This window comes from Balaenoptera physalus (genome assembly GCF_965194825.1).
Source record: "Balaenoptera physalus genome assembly, chromosome: 7".
Classification (NCBI taxonomy): Eukaryota; Metazoa; Chordata; class Mammalia; order Artiodactyla; family Balaenopteridae; genus Balaenoptera; species Balaenoptera physalus.
In genome coordinates, this window is record NC_138886.1 from 27,989,684 (window position 1) to 28,006,496 (window position 16,813).

The 16,813-nt window shown below is 41.9% G+C and overlaps 1 protein-coding gene across 5 annotated transcripts in view; it reads left to right on the forward strand.

Moving 5' to 3' along the window:
* Positions 1-16,813, forward strand: part of ABCA1 (ATP binding cassette subfamily A member 1) — a 179,917-nt gene that overhangs the window by 25,713 nt on the left and 137,391 nt on the right. For 2 of the 5 annotated variants that reach the window (XM_082471165.1, XM_082471169.1), the window contains exon 1: positions 13,438-13,739. The exons of 1 other annotated variant lie outside the window; for it this stretch is intronic. The gene's annotated coding sequence lies outside the window, so the exon portion shown is untranslated. Of the gene's footprint in view, positions 1-13,432; positions 13,740-16,813 lie in introns of those variants that run through there. 2 more of the 5 variants (XM_082471173.1, XM_082471166.1) reach the window with 2 other exon arrangements.

Genomic DNA, 16,813 nt, shown 5'->3' on the forward strand with positions numbered 1-16,813 from the left:
TAGGGGATCCCTGGAGAAAGAGAATCAGGCATGGCTTTCTTTACATAAGAGAAGCCATTTTTGGCCTAAGCTATTTTGTGATCTAAGCCTGGCCACAGTGCTTGCCCTTGAACAGGTCTCAGTAATGAATGATATTAAGGGAAGTGAGGGAAAGCAGGGACAAAGGAAAAACAGTCAAGAAACCAGAGTTCAACAGTAAGACGGAGTCCTAGTTCCTCCTCAAGGTATATACATCATAATCTGATACAGATCTTTGAGTTCTGCAGGAACTAAGGCGCCTACGGAGGTGGAGAATGGTAACTACATGCTGAGATCCGAGACTGGTCAGAACCTAAGGAATAATGATGTTGACCTTTTCTGACCCTCCTGACTTCAGTCAACTAAAGCTTGGACTTTGTCAACCTTTGCCCCAATTCTCTGCCGAATTCTCCTCTGCTCCAGCCCCTTCATGAATGTGCATGTACCCTTAGTTTAAAACTTACCCAGTTTTGCTATTCAGAGACATACTGCTTTGGGAAAGATCCCTGGTGTTCTCCTTACTTGCTGCAAGTAATAAATCCATCCTTCTCCCTATCTTTGGCTTGACACCCACCAAGAGGTGAACCCAGTTTTTGGGTAACATTCCCATCATTAGGTAATAATGGACACTCAGAGATTCTGTCTTTAGGCTTATGTAAAGAACTTTATTTTGGGTTCTAATTATCCTGATAATTTTTCAATCCTTTCACTTATTTTGGCTTGTTTGCATAAATTGTTGACTTTATAAACACTTGACTCTTTGATAATGAGAGTATACTAACATATGAATTAAGCAGCCACTCTGATGATGGTGATGATGATAAAGTATATATATACATGTGTTTTTATGTATATATATATATATATATATATACACACACAAGTAACACCCTTATTTTCAGGGCCAACCATGACACCCTCCCTTTTCATTCTACCAGGTAGGCAGGTATTCAGGTAGAACCTGTTGGAAGATACGTTGTTCCTATCCTGGACATGACAGGAGTTTGGAATTTTTGACACAACTAATGAGAATTGGAGGTTCTAAAACAGAGTCTTTCAAAGTGGGATTTGTTTGAGAATAATTTATAAAATATAGAGAAATCACTGCTCGATTTTACTAAGGAGTGAAAATCACAACTGATTATAATTTCTGCCTTTGTTTCAAGTATAGCTCTGCTTCTTCCCTAAACAGTCGCTGACCTGGTCAAGGATGCCTGGCTCCTTGTGGCTCAGGTCCCTCAACTTCTTTTATCTTTCCTCCCCCTTCGTCATAGAGCTTACCATCTCCTGCTGCAACGCTCTCATATTCGGTCATTTGTTTTGCTGCAGATCCTTCCAGACTCCTTTTCCACTCATAGTTTTTCTTTACTATGTTCTTTTCCCTTGTTCAGTTTACTCTCTTGCATATTAATTTTTTTCTCTTCTGTGGTTTGTTTCCTTGATTCTCCCCAACACTGGACCCCCAGCATTGGAGCCCTCTTCCTCTATGGTTATCCTTCAGATCACCTTTAAGGCCATCTCTGCTTAGTTCAGTGTAATCCTATTTACTCACTAAAACTGTTCTTTGGGGTGTACAGCATCTAAATCAGGACTTCTAGTAATTAACTCTTGATTTTTAGAAAGGTCATTTTCTTGCTCTCGGGGCTTGGGTGAGAAGGGGAAGAGATGGAATTTTTAGCAAAGTTTCATGAGGGAGAGCCTCTCTCCACACTCACTTCTATCCTTCCCCAATCAGAACAATCTCCTTAGCCATGAAATATCTTGGCCGTTTTATTTTAACGCTCAGCAGAACATTTTACATAATGTTTTGATGTGGTTGTAGAAAACTGATTCCTGCTGATAGAGAAACACTTTGAAAAAAAGTTTTAATTTTCAAACAATGAGTGTAAGCTGGCTGCTCTTACCCTTACCCCACTTCTGAGATTCTCCCCATGGGCTGGGGTGAAGGCGACTGGTAAAAATAAAATTGAATGTTTACTAATGTATGCAAGTGTTTGAAGAAATTTTTTTGCATATTTCTATAATCTTGAAATGGAGAAGGAATCTGTAAACATCAAAGCCAGAAACCCTAAAGGAAAAGACTTATAGATTTAACAAAGTAAAAAAAAAAAACAAATGATGGCAATCTGGGGAAAATATTTGCAACACGTGTAACATTTGAGGAGTTAAAACACTTGGTTTACAAGAGTTTAACAAAGAAAAAGCTGAACACTTGGATTAAAAAGGTCAATAGACGTATGAAAAGATGTTCAGTCTTATTAGTAATCAAAGAAAATGTAAATCAAAACAATAGTAAGTTAGATTGGACATAATTTTAACATTGATAAGAATATTGATAGAAAGATGAAAAACTAGACATATTCATACCAATATACACCTATTAGAAAGGCTAAAGTAATGCTGACAATACCTAGTGCTGACAAAGATGTGCAGCAGTTGGAATCCTCATACACTGATGGTGAGAATGCAGAATAGAACAGCCACCATGGAAAACAATTTGGAAGTTTCCTGTAAAGTTAAACATACACCTACCGTATGACCTAGTACTCTCACTCCTGGTTATTTATGCTAGAGAAATGAAAACTTATATTCAAACAAAAAAACTGTGTAGCAGTTTTATTCACAACTGCCAAAACCTGGGAAGCAATGTCCTTCAGTGGCTGAATGAATGAGCAAACTGTGGTATATCCATGTAATGAAATACTACTTAGCAGTAAACCACCCCCCGCCCAGAACAATGAATGGAATCATCTTTGGATGAATCTCCAAAGCATTACGCTGAGTGAAAGAAGCCAGTCTCAAGATGTTTTAGATGATTCCATCTGTATGACATTCTTGAAAAGATAAAAAATTGTAGGGACAGAGAACAGATCAGTGGTGCCAAGGGTTTAGATGTAGGGGAGGGGAGTGTGCCTATAAAGAAACAGGACAAGGGAGTTTTTAGGGAGATGAAACATTTTTGTATCCTGATTATGGTGGTGGTAACACAAATCTGTATATGTGTTAAGATTTGTAGAACTGTGTACCAAAAGAAAGAAATGTAAATGTTACTCTATGATAATTTAAAAAAAAAACAAACGTAGGCATTCTCACACCCTGTTCGTGAGAGTGCATTGTGCCAACTTTATGGAGGATAATTTAGCTATATGTATCAAAATGTAAAATATGTCTATTCTGTTACTTAGCAATCCCACTTTTGCTGAAATATTCTGAGGAAAAGTGCAGCCATGAACATTCTTGTACTATCTTTGTACACATGCATTTTTTATGACTGCAAAAAAGAGATACAAACTATAAGTCTATCTCTGGGGATTTGATTTCAAGTTATAATAATACATACAGTGGAATATCATACATTTAAAATGGTATAATCTATACTTGTTTACATGGGAAAACGTCTATAACATATTATGTAGTGAAAATAATTTACAAATTATTAGTGATATGCAAATACGTGTGTTTATGTAAAGTATGTTTATGCAAATATGTAAAAACGTAAAAATATAGTTTACAAATAATGTGTATGGCATGAACTTGTTTTTTAAAATGAGAAGTATATGTCCAAATTTATTCACTGAAAAAAAATCTGGAAGAATGTACATCAGACACATTGACAGAAGTCATCTCTGGGTAGTGGGCTTATAGTGATTCTCACTTTCCTCTTTGTACCTTTTTCATAGTCTTTTTATCTTTCTACTTTTGTTATAGTCTGAACGTTTGACTAGGAGCATGTATTACCTATGCATTTTTAACATTTATTTTGATTTTTACAAAAACCCATGTAAAGTTTGAAGGTTTGCGTTTTAGACCATGATAAAATTTTCCCAAGTCAAAACAGATGTATTCAAACATTATGTACTCCACAAAAATATCCTGCCCAAATCTACTATAAAAGAGAGCATTTAGCTGTTTATTGCTAGGACTGCGGACACCAGCAATATTATTTCCACTGTTGAACTTTTCACCCGCCAATATGTGTGAGCTACTAACACACTTCCTCATTTTTGGGGATTTGTCTTTGATATTTAAAATATAATTCTTGGACTCAAGGAACATAACCTCAAGGTATTTATATGGTTTAAAATCAAATAATGCACCTTGTTTAGTATAAAGTATGATCCTATGCATATGGTGATTGGGAGGATAAAATGGAAAGGTTATCTATTACCAAATTTAGAAATTATGTCCTGATAGATTGATGGTTGATTTAAATATAACTTCTTGTCAAGCATCTATTTTTAGGATCAAATTACTATGACTCTACAGTTTCCTTGAAGTCTCAGAGTCTCAAATTTCTGTTTGCTTTTGTATGGTTTTAAGAAAATGAAGAGTGTGAAACTGCAAACTTAGTTTTCATTGTATCATATTTTATATGACACACTGGTCATTTCATAGAAATATAAGGTGGCAAACAAATTGTCTGCAGAAGAAATCATTGTCATTCTCTCATTGAATCCCAAGTCATTCAAAACCATCTCCCACACGCTGAAGATTCATTTGAGAATGCTTTTGTCTCCCCAGCTGCCCACATGTTTTTCTGATCCATCTCTTCTCCAACTTTGCCTTATTGACCACCCGGAGTGGAATGCTGACTGTTTTTCATCTTGCTTCCTTTGTTTATCTCTAGGGTTTAATTCAATAAACAAAGTGGCTTGGATCAAACTTTGGGCTCTTATGGGTTTGGATGTGTTCTTTGGTCTCAGTTTTAGTTACCAGAAGGGAGTGTTGCTTCTGACCTCTTTGACTCTTCCCTGCTGATTTTACTAGGCCTTTGATACTAGTAAAGGGTGAGATTTTTGAGGAAGTGGTCTTGCGTTTGTTAGAGGTGGTAATGCCTTTTATTACTTTGTGACTCAAGTTGTGTTTAGTTACAATCACAAAGGTGTGCCTTAAAAAAATCAAATTCAAACTAGCAGAAGTAGAAACCCAGGGTTTTGATCTTCGAGGAACAATGTGACTCTTATTATTGATGCAAAAATAGCAAATAAGATCCCTCATCTAGGTTTGATTTCACAAGATTTAGGTAATTCATTGCCTACTACACTCACACTCTCAGCCACTTCTCCCAACACATTCTCAGGATGTATAATGGACTAGTGTGTCCACTCCACCACACTCCCCCAAGAACTTCCAGGCCAAGGGGCCACAAACTCAGAAGCCTTTACGGGCTGAGCAGGTGGAACAGAAGAGTAAATCAGGCTGTTTAAGAAAAACGGATTAGTGGGGACTTGGCTAAGGTAGAGACAGCATGTTCCACCTAGAGAGAGCCTCTTTCCAGCATCGGCCAATTGTTGCTCTGTGGGAATGGGCCTCAGGTGGTCAGAGCTTCCACCCTTCCAATAGAAGCAAGAAATAAAGATTTTTGTTGTGACATTTCCAATCTCATCAACTATTTCCAATAAAATACCAACACACTTTAGCCCAGACCACGTGTCAGAGAGCTGGATGTGGCTATGGGCCGCCAGTGTGCAACTTCTGATTAAAAACTAAAGTGCATAAATTTTGGGAGTCCAAAAGCAGGGTGCTGATGGAGGCTGTTCCGAGGTCAGGACCAGCATGGACACAATCCCAGCAGTGAACAAGGGTATGTGGGACTTTGAGGCACCAATCAGTGGTACTTCAGTGGTACTGCTGTGTGCTAGTGACAGGGCAATTGGCTGCTGAAAATTAGAGGCTGACTGGCTTCTCTAGATCTCTGTGGAAGCCCCCAGGGCTCTTAGGCAGTTCAGGGGGAGGGAGGGGAGGAAGGAAATCTCAAGAAAGAGATATTGGATTTCCTGCTAATAGGTAGGCATGTGGGGATTTGAGTAATTAAATAAAAGATGGAAAAGAGATATGACCGTATTTGAACTCTAGGCTGGCAAAGTAGTTTATACTGGTTAATCTAATTGAAAATATCAATTTAAAAATCCACGGATTGGAATTTTGGAAAGAAGTCATATTTATTAAGTTATTATTGGACATTGAGGAAAGGTTATATTGTTGTTTGGAATAATAGTATAGTAACATAATAAATGGCATTAATAATAACAACAGCAGTCTTTTATTTATTAATTTATTTTGGCCACGCCTCGGGGCATGCGGGATTGGACCCGTGCCCCCTGCAGTGGAAGCATGGAGTCCTAACCACTGGACCGCCAGGGAATTCCCAACAACAGCTGTCTTTTATTGAGCACTTACCACATGCCAGGCACAGTACAAGCACTTCACATGTACTAGCTCATTTAATACCCATAGATACCCTATAAGGTAGTTTCTACTATTACTTCCATTTGATAGATGAGTAAACTGAGGCACAGAGAGGTGAAGTAACATGCCCAAGGACACACAGACATGTTGTACAAATAAGGAGTTTTCACTTAGCAGTGGCCTCCTAGGATTGGTTTAAAATCCTCTCACTTTTAAAAAAAATTTATAAACCTACTCACCGAAAAGTTCTAGCTGTCTTAACAATTTCATCTCTCCATATTCTCTTCTGCTCTTTGTTACTGTGTATACATTCTTCTAAAATATGTCAGGGTTTACTGTTTCCACGTGGTGATTTATGGTTTGCCTTTCTGCAGTTGTGAACTATCCCCTCTCACTACTAATCTACAAACTCTCTTCTTAATGCCATTTTTCTTAGGTAAAAAATACCATATGCTTATCCTAGAAATTTTGTAAAATACAGACATGTATGAAAAAATTAATCCTAATCCCACCATCCACAGAAAATAGCTGTTAACTTTTAGGTGGCATTCTTTCCATTCTTTTCTATACACATATAGTCAATGAAAAAGACTACAAATACACTGCTAACTATTTTTACGGAATATAAATCATATATACACATAGCTATAGCTTTGCTTTTTTCAGTTAACATTTATCATGAGCTGTTTCCCATATCACTACCTTTGACAACATTATTTTTATTTTTAATGACTGCATAGAATTCAATCATATGAGTTTACCAGAATTTATTTTAGAATCTTAGATGATTAATAAACATTAACCATTAGATGATTTACTATTTTAAAAATGTTCACTCCTGGAGATAACATAGTACAAACATTTTGAATATAAGTCTTTGACCATATTTTTGGATATTTCCTTAGGGTAAATTCCTCCAAGTAAAATTACTGGGTCAATAGCTCATAACACATGTTGCTACGTTGCCTGTCAGAATGTTGGGGCCATTCACACGCCACTAACACCCTCAGTTTTTATGATCTTCACTTTTACATCACTCTCCTTTTTCCTTAACCTCTCAGTTTATTTCCTTATATGTCAGGACTGGGCCCACCATTGAGCTGTCTATTCTCATTCTAGTAGTGTGTTGAGGGCCTCCCATCCCCAGCAGTAAGCAGCCAGATGTGGGGACTTCCTGCTGAGCTTTGTTGGGTAACGGAGCCAATCCAGAGGAACCAGCTTTAGGGTCAGCTAAACTGACCCGTGGGAAGCCCCAGGCCTCTGGGAATGGAGCCCATCCCCACTAATTTACATACTGTGGATGATTCTTCACGGGTAGGTTTCCGGGACAAGTAACCAAGCTAAGAAATTGCTCAGATTTCACTGGACAGCATCAGTCACCGGAAGCACGGCAATGAAGAAGGGAAATGAAGGCCTGCCTCCATGGCCTGGTCACAGCACAACAGCTAGACAGTGTTGTCTTTGAGGGGGCACAAACATTCATTCTATCAAGACAGTTTCAGAAGCTACGAAGGGCACTGGTGCAGGCACGAGTCAAACCAACACCAGAACACCAAGGGGACAAGAACAAAGAGAAGACCATGCACTACAGAAGGGATCGTCTCCAAAATGCTGAAGAGGAAAAAGAGAGGCTTGCCTCTCTAGCGGCCCAAAAGAAAAGGGAAATCTGGAACATTTCCTAGGCTTTCTTTGTTTTTTAATGACTTATCCTCTTATTAATATGTCAGAGAGAAGGAAAGCTCCTGGCTAAGAAATAGCAGTCCCTCATCCCAGAAATCACAGCCAAGAATATGGATTCTTAACAAGTGTCAAAAAAGCACTCTGAGTAAGGAGAGAAAAATGCAGATACATCACTTCTGTTATAATAAATGCTGGATTTCTTTTAATGCCGAGTCCAATTATTTTCTTTTCAAACTTAAGGGTACTGTCTGCCCTATTAATTAAGGGTATTTGCCTATTAATTTGAGTACTTAAAAAATAGCTGCCTATAATATTTCTCTCTCTCTCTCTCTCATCTACCCTCTACCCCATTCCTTTTTATCTAATGAATTCTAATCCTCTCTCTTCTCTGTCCCTCCTGCTTCTTGAATAATAGCACAGCAGAGTTAGTCATTTAATCCCATCCCTCTCCTTCAATAATCTTACACAGGAGGACAGGGGTGGAGATGAGAAGAAGGATTTCCAGGTAGGGAAATCACTGAGCAGAGATGCAGAAAGTCTGTGGAAGGGGGAGTGGGTAGATAGGGATGGGGGGATGGAGGAGGCTTCAAAGGCCTTTTATGTCATGTTTGCAAAGGTCTTTGTAGGTTTTCTTAAGGAACTTTGAGGGATTGTTTCTTTGTAAGCAAAGGAGAACCATAGGAAGTTTTGAAGGGGAGAAAGATATGATTAGATACTTTTTGTTTTTGTGTTGGCTTGCTTAGCTTTTTTCCCTTCAAGCAAAAATCACTCCATTGTGGTAGGAAAGATAAATAGGAAGAGGAAGAAACTAAAGGCAGGAATAGCAATTTGGAGGTTTCTCAGTCCTTTGGCTTGGATTTAGACAAGTGGGGTTGGAGAGTAAGGGACAGATTTAAGAGATATTTAGGAGATTCAATTGGCCTGACTTGGGTGCTTTTTAGGATGAGAAGAGAACGATGAGGTCAGAGAGATGAAAAGTCAAACAAGTATGACTCTGATTTCCCACAGTCAATGTGTGGATGAGGATGTCATTACATGAAATTAAATCATAAGATGCATATGGAGGAGGGAGATTTAAAGGGAAGATAAAAAAATAAGTATGGGGTTTAGCTGCAGAATGTCCTATTCAGTGTTGTGGTGGTAAATGTTAAAATTGGCTTTCCAAAAGAAGAGAAAGAGAAAGAGAGAAAGAAAAGAAAGAAAGAAAGGAAGAAAAAGAAAGAAAGGAAGGAAGGAAGAAAGGAAGGAAGGGAGGAAGGAAGGAAGAAAGAAAAAGAAAGAAAGAAAGAAAGAAAGAAAGAAAGAAAGAAAGAAAGAAAGAAAGAAAGAAAGAAAAAGAAAGAAAGTATAAAATAAAAGGAAGAAAAGAAAGCCCTGACTGTATCAGATTTCAATGGTGTTAATATTCCAAACCATGGGCTGATTTTAAGCTCACCCCGTGGAAGTCACTTAGTGCAGAATCGGGAAGAGATATACATACACAGTCAGCAGTTCTGAGCTGGAGCGAGCACACCACTGGTCCCACTGGATGCCCCACCAAGTATGGGGGGCGTACCGTCCCGGAGCCCAGCAAGGAGATGAGAGCTGGCGACACAGGGTTTACGTGAAGCCAAGGGGAGTGGATCATGTAAAAATAAAAAGAGAAAACCAGTATTAGGAGACATTATACAAGGGCAGAGGAGTCAGGAAAAGAGTCGTTAAAGAGGCAGGAGGGTCAGAAGAGAACCAGATTCAGGAAATAAAAGAGATGAACTTGTTTCAGGAAGGAAGGTGTGGTGGGTAGTGTCAAATATCAGAGATCAGGTAGCCCAGGGACTTAAAGGAGGTCATCAGCGTTACCCATTCAGCAGTCTTTCTGCACTTGAGGTATTTTTCTGTTTTTCTACATGAAAATATTTTATACTGATAAGAAAGAAAGCACATATACCCCTCTCTCTCTCTTTTTAAGGAGGTCATTAATGAATCTGGAGAGTGGTGGGGGCCAGAGTTTGCCTGAAATGGGCTGGAGAGCAAATAAAAGGGAGGGATAACAGATGAAATCTTTTCAGCAGTTTGGCTGTTAAAGGCAGGAGAGCTTGAAGGGAGGCAGGTTGGATGGCTGGCTTTTAAAAAGAATTATAGCTCATCGATCAACTAGTAATTCAGGGGAATATGTCTGTCTATAATCCAGACTAACTTGCTGATCCCAATGACAAGCAGAACAAACATCTTACTCAAGTCCAGAAGCAGTAATGGTTTTGAATCTTGCTACATGTCAATAGGAGTCACATTAATAAAGAAGGAGATTGCATTGGTCCAATTATATAGAATTTGTAGGTATTGAAAGCCTATGCAATACATGGTTTACTCCACAAATAACGGTGATTCCTTGTATTTTTTGTTTGTTTGTTTGAATATCTATAGCTTGAGAATTTGTTTCTAACCATGAATTAGAATTAAACTGACTCAAATATGAACTGTAGGTCCTTTTATTCCACTTTACATGAAAGAAGGATTACCTATTTTTTTTCTTTAATTTTGAGGTACCTGTCATTCTCCAGGAATTCTCAAAAAGTCCAGCTATTAGGTCTTAATTGTAACAAATTCTGCTTGAGAAGTTATTTTTAGAATATTTTCTGTTTTATTCTTCATTGACTTCCTGTAATACTCTATTTTTTTCAGTTTCCAGGAATCAAACAGTACGCTATACACATGTGTGGTGAAAATCATTTACATTTTAAATAATGTGTGCATGTACATTTATGTAGACCAGTTAACAGATATTATATATCAAAGCAATTTCCAAGCAAAACCTTTTAGGTAATTCCTAATTTAAAAGTCTCAACAGAATGAAAATCTGTAGCTTCATGACCTCTAGCAGGGTCTCCAAGGCCACAGCTGCCTGAATTCTGTAGTTAAAAGATTCCAGGGTCATCTCAGAATAGAACTTCAAGACACCCAGGCTACATTGACAGAATCATTTTCTCCGGAGCCACAGCAACAAAGAAGGGCCATTCCACTTGTTTGGAAAGGGTCACCTAGGGTGGGGACCTGGAGTGTTGGTGTTGGTGTTAGCAGGAATTGAAGGACTTGGAGGAAAGCTCGCTGAAGCATACTCTGGAACAAATAGACCTGTGACATTCAAGGGAGAGAATTCACGCTTTTACACTTTCTCAAGGGACACATTCTCTTAACCTCTAACTTTTGGAATTCAGTATTTTTGTCATGTGAACCTGTCGTATTTGCAAAGTGTGGGCTTGGTGTCAGCAGACTTAGGTCCTTGTGTCCCCTGGCCAAATCACTTAGACTCTTTGGGGATTTGGGCTCTTTTACTGGTAGAAATCAACACGACTAATAAGCATATTTCAAACATTATGGTGTGTTCATGTATTCATTGCAGAGATGAGCAGATTCTTGATACCATAGGTTGTTCTTAGTTAAAAATGATCACATTTGGTGTTGGGGGCCATAGACCTGTGTATTCGAATCAATGGCTGTCCTCTCTGGGGCTTTCATCTCCTTCTTGGCCTCATCTCCTTTCTCCAACAGTCTATCTTTGTCTCATTTGTACAGAACTTACTGTCACTCATTCCCCAAGAGAACAATCTGAGGGATTACTTTAGTAGGGGGTGCTCTTGGGAACTATAGCCTTCAGTTGCAAAAAGAATGCTTTTGGTGGTGGGATTTCAAGCATTGTGATAGGTGGATGGTGGGGTGGGTGGGCAGGGAATGGAGAGTCAGAGAGACATAAGCACCTTCCATAAGTCACACTTGGAATGGTAACACTTCCTCCAGGAGCTTTCCTTTATATCCAGAGGGTCAGAAAGATTACTTTGAGCTCTTGGCTAGACCTGGAGTTTTAAAATTTTGGCATGGGACAATCTTTATAGGCCATTTTCTGGTACCAGAAAATGACATCAATAGTCAGCTACCAACACCCTCTTTGTTTACAGTGCCATTCTTCCCAGGAGCTCAAATGAACAAAATGCGCTTTCAGAAAACCGCTGTGAGGCAGGGAGAGCATATATATTCTGTTTTATGGACAAAGAAATGGAGGCAGAAAGTTGTGGATCATATGGTTCAGTCAAATGTGACCCCAGAACCCATTCTCTTGACCAGGGTTGTCCTTTGACCCAGGCAAGAGGGAGTCCTCTCGTGGGCCCTGGGCTGCAGAAGGCTTGGCTGTGGCCCGCCTCAAACCTCATCCCTTCCTAAGGGTGAAGAGTCCACAGGACGTAGGGGCCAGGCCACCACAGTTATGAGTTGCCGGGACCCCAGAATTCCTTGCAGTAAGGCCCCTAAGTGCACTTCCAGGGCTTGCATGGGCCCCCTCCCTGGATCAGTCCTGAGCGTTGACAGAACCACTGACATGTGGACCTGGGTTCAAATCATAGCCTGGACTGTAGCATGGAGGGCCTTGTGCAGCTAGGGGCCCACATGCACAGCTGGAGGTTCTTCTGCAATATGATGGAGCTGGGGGTGGGAAGAGAAGTTGGCTGGGGGCCAGCTCTCCCACTCCACCACTTTCTTGACAAAACTTAAGTCAAAGGGTGAGGAGTCTGAATGTGAATCCTCCCTTCCAGTTTGCTCCAAAGGTATCTTTGTCAGGTAGGAGAAACTTATTTTACAGTTTGTTGGCTTGATTTATGAGTTAAATATTTAGACTTAAAGTATGTGGGCCTCCATTTGTACTCTTGCTTCTGTTCCTCAAATGTTATGGGCCGTCTTGCTCCTGACTGTCAAAGCCAAAGCCAGAGGAAGAAGGTGGAGAACTGGAATGGTTATGTAATTTTACAAGACTGCGATTCTCTAGCTGCACTTTGCGAATCTGTAGAAACCTAAATACAAGCCATGTGTATTTATCTATCACTGGGACGCTGACCAGTACGATGAAAATGAAAAGGGGGCTGGTCCACATTGCTCGGTTTTTTGTGGCCTTTCTCTTCCACCCAGTTTGCTAAGAGAAGGAGCAAGACGCTTTTCAGGGGTCCTCCCGGGGATCTGGGAGGCCCAGGCTGGGAACCCCAAAGGCAGTAAGTCGCCTCTTGAATTCCAAAGTCAGGGTTTGTGGTGGAAAACAACACCAGCCAATTGTCCAGAGGACTATCCACCCTCTCCCACACCCTGGGCACTTGAAAGGAAAAAAAGACTAAAGGGTTGGCATCCCGAGGGTTTGCAGCCTCGAGGTCTCTTCCCCTTCCTCCTCCTCCCTCCGCCCCCTAAGTCCCTCCGACTGAGTAAATGAACAAAGGAAATAAAAATTGCTGAAAGCAAGAGTTTAGAGGAAGCGATGTCCACTTGCGCTGTTGGCTGCCCTGAACCTGGATGAGAGTCTCTGTTAGGCGCAGCCCCAAGCCCGGCGTTTCCCGCTGGTCCTGGGCAGGCCGTCCGGGCAGGGGCGAGGGGCGCGGACCCAGGCCCGGGCGAGGGGCGCGGACCCCCACCAGCACCCTCCGCCCCCAACCCCGCGCGCTGCAGGACGTCGCCCGTTTAAGGGGCGGGGCGCGGCTCCACGTGCTTTCTGCTGAGTGACTGAACTACATAAACAGAGGCCGGGAAAGGGGGCGGGGAAGGAGGGAGAGAACAGGCTTTGACCGATAGTAACCCCTGCGCTCAGCGCAGCGGAATCTATAAAAGGAACTAGTCGCGGCAAAACCCCGGTAATTCTGAGGAAGAGTGAGTGCGGCCGGGGCCGGAGGAGCGGCGCCGACACATCTCTCCCCCGGCGCAGGTGGGCAGAACAGGGGGCGCCGCGTGACCAGCGTCGCCACAGCCCATTTCTCGCGGCGCTTTGCTCCCTTTCCCCCACTTCTTTCCCAGAAGGGTTTTTCAAGGGGTGGGGGAAAGAGCCGGAAACAAAAAGTGGAAAACAGGTAAGAGGCTCTCCAGAAACTTGGGCTGGGGTTATTGTTTTGTTTCAGGGCCGAGGGGACTTTGGGAAGCGCTGGGTTTCGGGGACTTTAGTCCGAACCCCCCACGTCCCCACCTCCTGCAGCGCAAATGGGGGGGCGTAAGGGGGGGGGGGGAGGACGTCCTAGGACGAGCTTTGGAGACCCAAAGACGCGGCGCCTCTGTGTTCAGGGTTCGCCCGGCGGTGGAGCCCGGGGAGCATCTTTGGGCGCGGACACCCGAGCGCAGTACCTGGGGCGCAGTGGAATCGGGGGCTCCTGGTGGTGCTGGGGGCGCTGCAGCCGGAGTGGGGAGAGTGGCAGGTCTGGCACTGAGCTCTTCCCTTTGTTTGGAAGCTCCTGAGCCGGCTGGAATCCTCTCTGGCTGCGGGTCGGCCGGCGCCCACCCGGACAAATGCTAGCCCTCAGTCTCCACTCCGTTCTTGCGAGTTGGACTCTGGTCTGAGGATCGGTCCCCTGCGCCCCCGGACTGGAGCGGCGCGTTCTTGTTCACCAAGAACGCGACTGGGAGGCGCACCAAACCGGGTCCATAGCGCTAGTGCTCATTTGAGGCCTCGGGGGCTTTGTTTGGGTCCTTTCTACGGTCTCCGTACGCTCCCCGGAGCTGGTATCCCTGACGCAGCTGGGGCGACGAGAGTTCTGTTTCTTTAAAAAACGTTAGACTTAGAAGGAGGGCCTAAGGAAACCTGGAGCTGAGGTGCCCATTCCCCTGTCCCCCATCTTCCTGCCCTTTGCTGCTTGTCTCTTGGGGCAGCCTCAGGCCGGGCACGGATGGGGAAGCTGGGGCGAGATGGTGTAGCGGAATGACCGAGAGTAACCCCGGCGGGCGGTGCAGAGCTCGCAGCTCCGCTGGCGGGCTGCGCTCCGCGGTGGGGGGAGGGATGGCTGGGCGCCGGCTGCGGGTGGCCACGGGGGGACTGATCCACAGCGCCTCCTGGCCGGGTGGCCTGGGAATCGGCTCCTTGGCCGGAGTGAGGCCGGGCTGTACGAGGCGTTGTCGCTCGAGGGTTCCGACCGAGATGCGGTGAAGACGGGTGTTGCAGACTGAGAGGAAACCTGGAGAACAGGCGAAAGCGCGTCTGGTTCTGTTTTGTTACAGTGGTTCCCAACTCCCAGAGCGTTGCTAAATGGAAGGTTCTTGGGGCATGGGCCAGTGCCAAGGTTGTGTGTAGGTGCCTCTTTTTCAACACTTATCAAAAAGAAGGGAATAAACAAGATAAAAGAAAATAAGGAGAGAGAAAGAAAAAGGGAGAAAGAAATGCGGCACTGCAAAAGCGATACCATCAGCTTTTAAAACCAACACTTTTCAGTGACACAACAAACTGAGCGAGTAGTATATACATTAATATAATAGAGAACAAATTTGATATTTAAAAAAATTCTTTGGTGATGAAAATCAGCAAGTCACTTTCTAAGGCCCGGTCCCCACCTCTCCACAAAGAACACCTCACAAAATTTTGCAAGTTCAAAAGCAGAGTTTTACTGGTTCTTTTAACAATAGTTTGGGACCCAAACCTAAGTTTTGATCTTCTTTTCAGACAAAATTTAAATCCCAACTAAAAAAGTACTTAGTTTCTCATTTCCCCTTTTATTAATATTTCAGCCCATCTTCCTCATACCTACCACAAAATTAACGGAGGCTTTCTTTTGTTCATATCGTTCTCTTGAGGCATTTCTCCCAAATGAAAGAAAGTGTGAAAGCATGGAGAAGCTTCCGGAGTAGAACCTCTTCTGATGGTATAATAATTTTCAAATACAAAGTTTTCATTGTCAGCTTGTTCCCCAAGTGCTCCTTTTATACGAGCTTTAATGCTTTATGCATTAATTCATGATAGAGTTTTGGGAAAACATTGGCTACACAGAGCACATTAGTATTTACTCGAGAAAAAGCGGTAGAATCAGAGTGACCAGCCTTCGATGACCACAGTTCATTTAAGGGGTAAGAATTTCTACTGTAGTCAGAGTAATTCATTAGCCCCCTTGCAGGGACCAGCCTAGTGTTCCAGAATGACATATATCTGATTGTGAAGGGGATACCTGTGATATGTGTCTCCCCTCCAGATGAGCATTTGAAATCTCAACCCTCAGTTTACATCTAAATAGAGGCCTGTAAGGGACCCTGGACACCTTTTGACTTAGGGCATATTTACAGTTCATGTGAGACAGTATAAGACAGTAGCTTAGGATTGGAAAAGGGTGATTAGGGTTTGGTTGTTTTCAACCTCTGCTCTAGGAAACCTTAATGCTTACATTATTAAAAATGAATGAAACCAAATGAAACTCAGCAACACAGCTTTTTAGTATCTTCTGTAGTATTTACCTTATATGGAGAGAAGTTGGAATATTTTTCCATCAAAAATTTTTTTAGGGGATCTTCCTTCCCATAAACCAAGTTGCTTATGCTGTATTCAGAGTGATTGTAAATTGTTAATATCTTTGCTATTTTAATTTTTAGCTCCTAAGATAAATGGACATGACTTTAGACTCCTTAATTATGAACTTTTTTTAGAATCTAGAAAATACCAATAGATGTGTGGTTTTTACATTTCTAAAATACTCTCAAATCCAAATACATTTTTATTTACTATCTGGATGTTAAAGGAATAATGAAAGTATAATGCTCCTTACGGTTAATTACCTCAGTATCAAATTTTAAAGATCTTGCTGAAAATTTGTTTTAATTTAACTATTCTGGGAGAGGGCCTACACTGAAACTGAAACCTTCTTCATATTTGCATGTGGAAATAATCATAAGTGCCAAAGTTACAATATTTATTTAATAGACACTGTTAAATAGCACCAGGTGCCAAGTACTGATACAAATGTTTTTCAAATACTATTTTAATTTTTACAACAAATACACTTATTATCCCTATTTTGCAGACTGAGAAACGGAGAGGGTAACTAACATGTCCCCAGCCACACACCTTGCAAGTGGCAGAGCTAAGTTTTGAACCCAGCCAGTGAGCCCCAGATTTCTTTGACTCCCACACTAAGCAGTGAGGTGGTACAATTTCAGTTGCTATGGGCAGAGGACT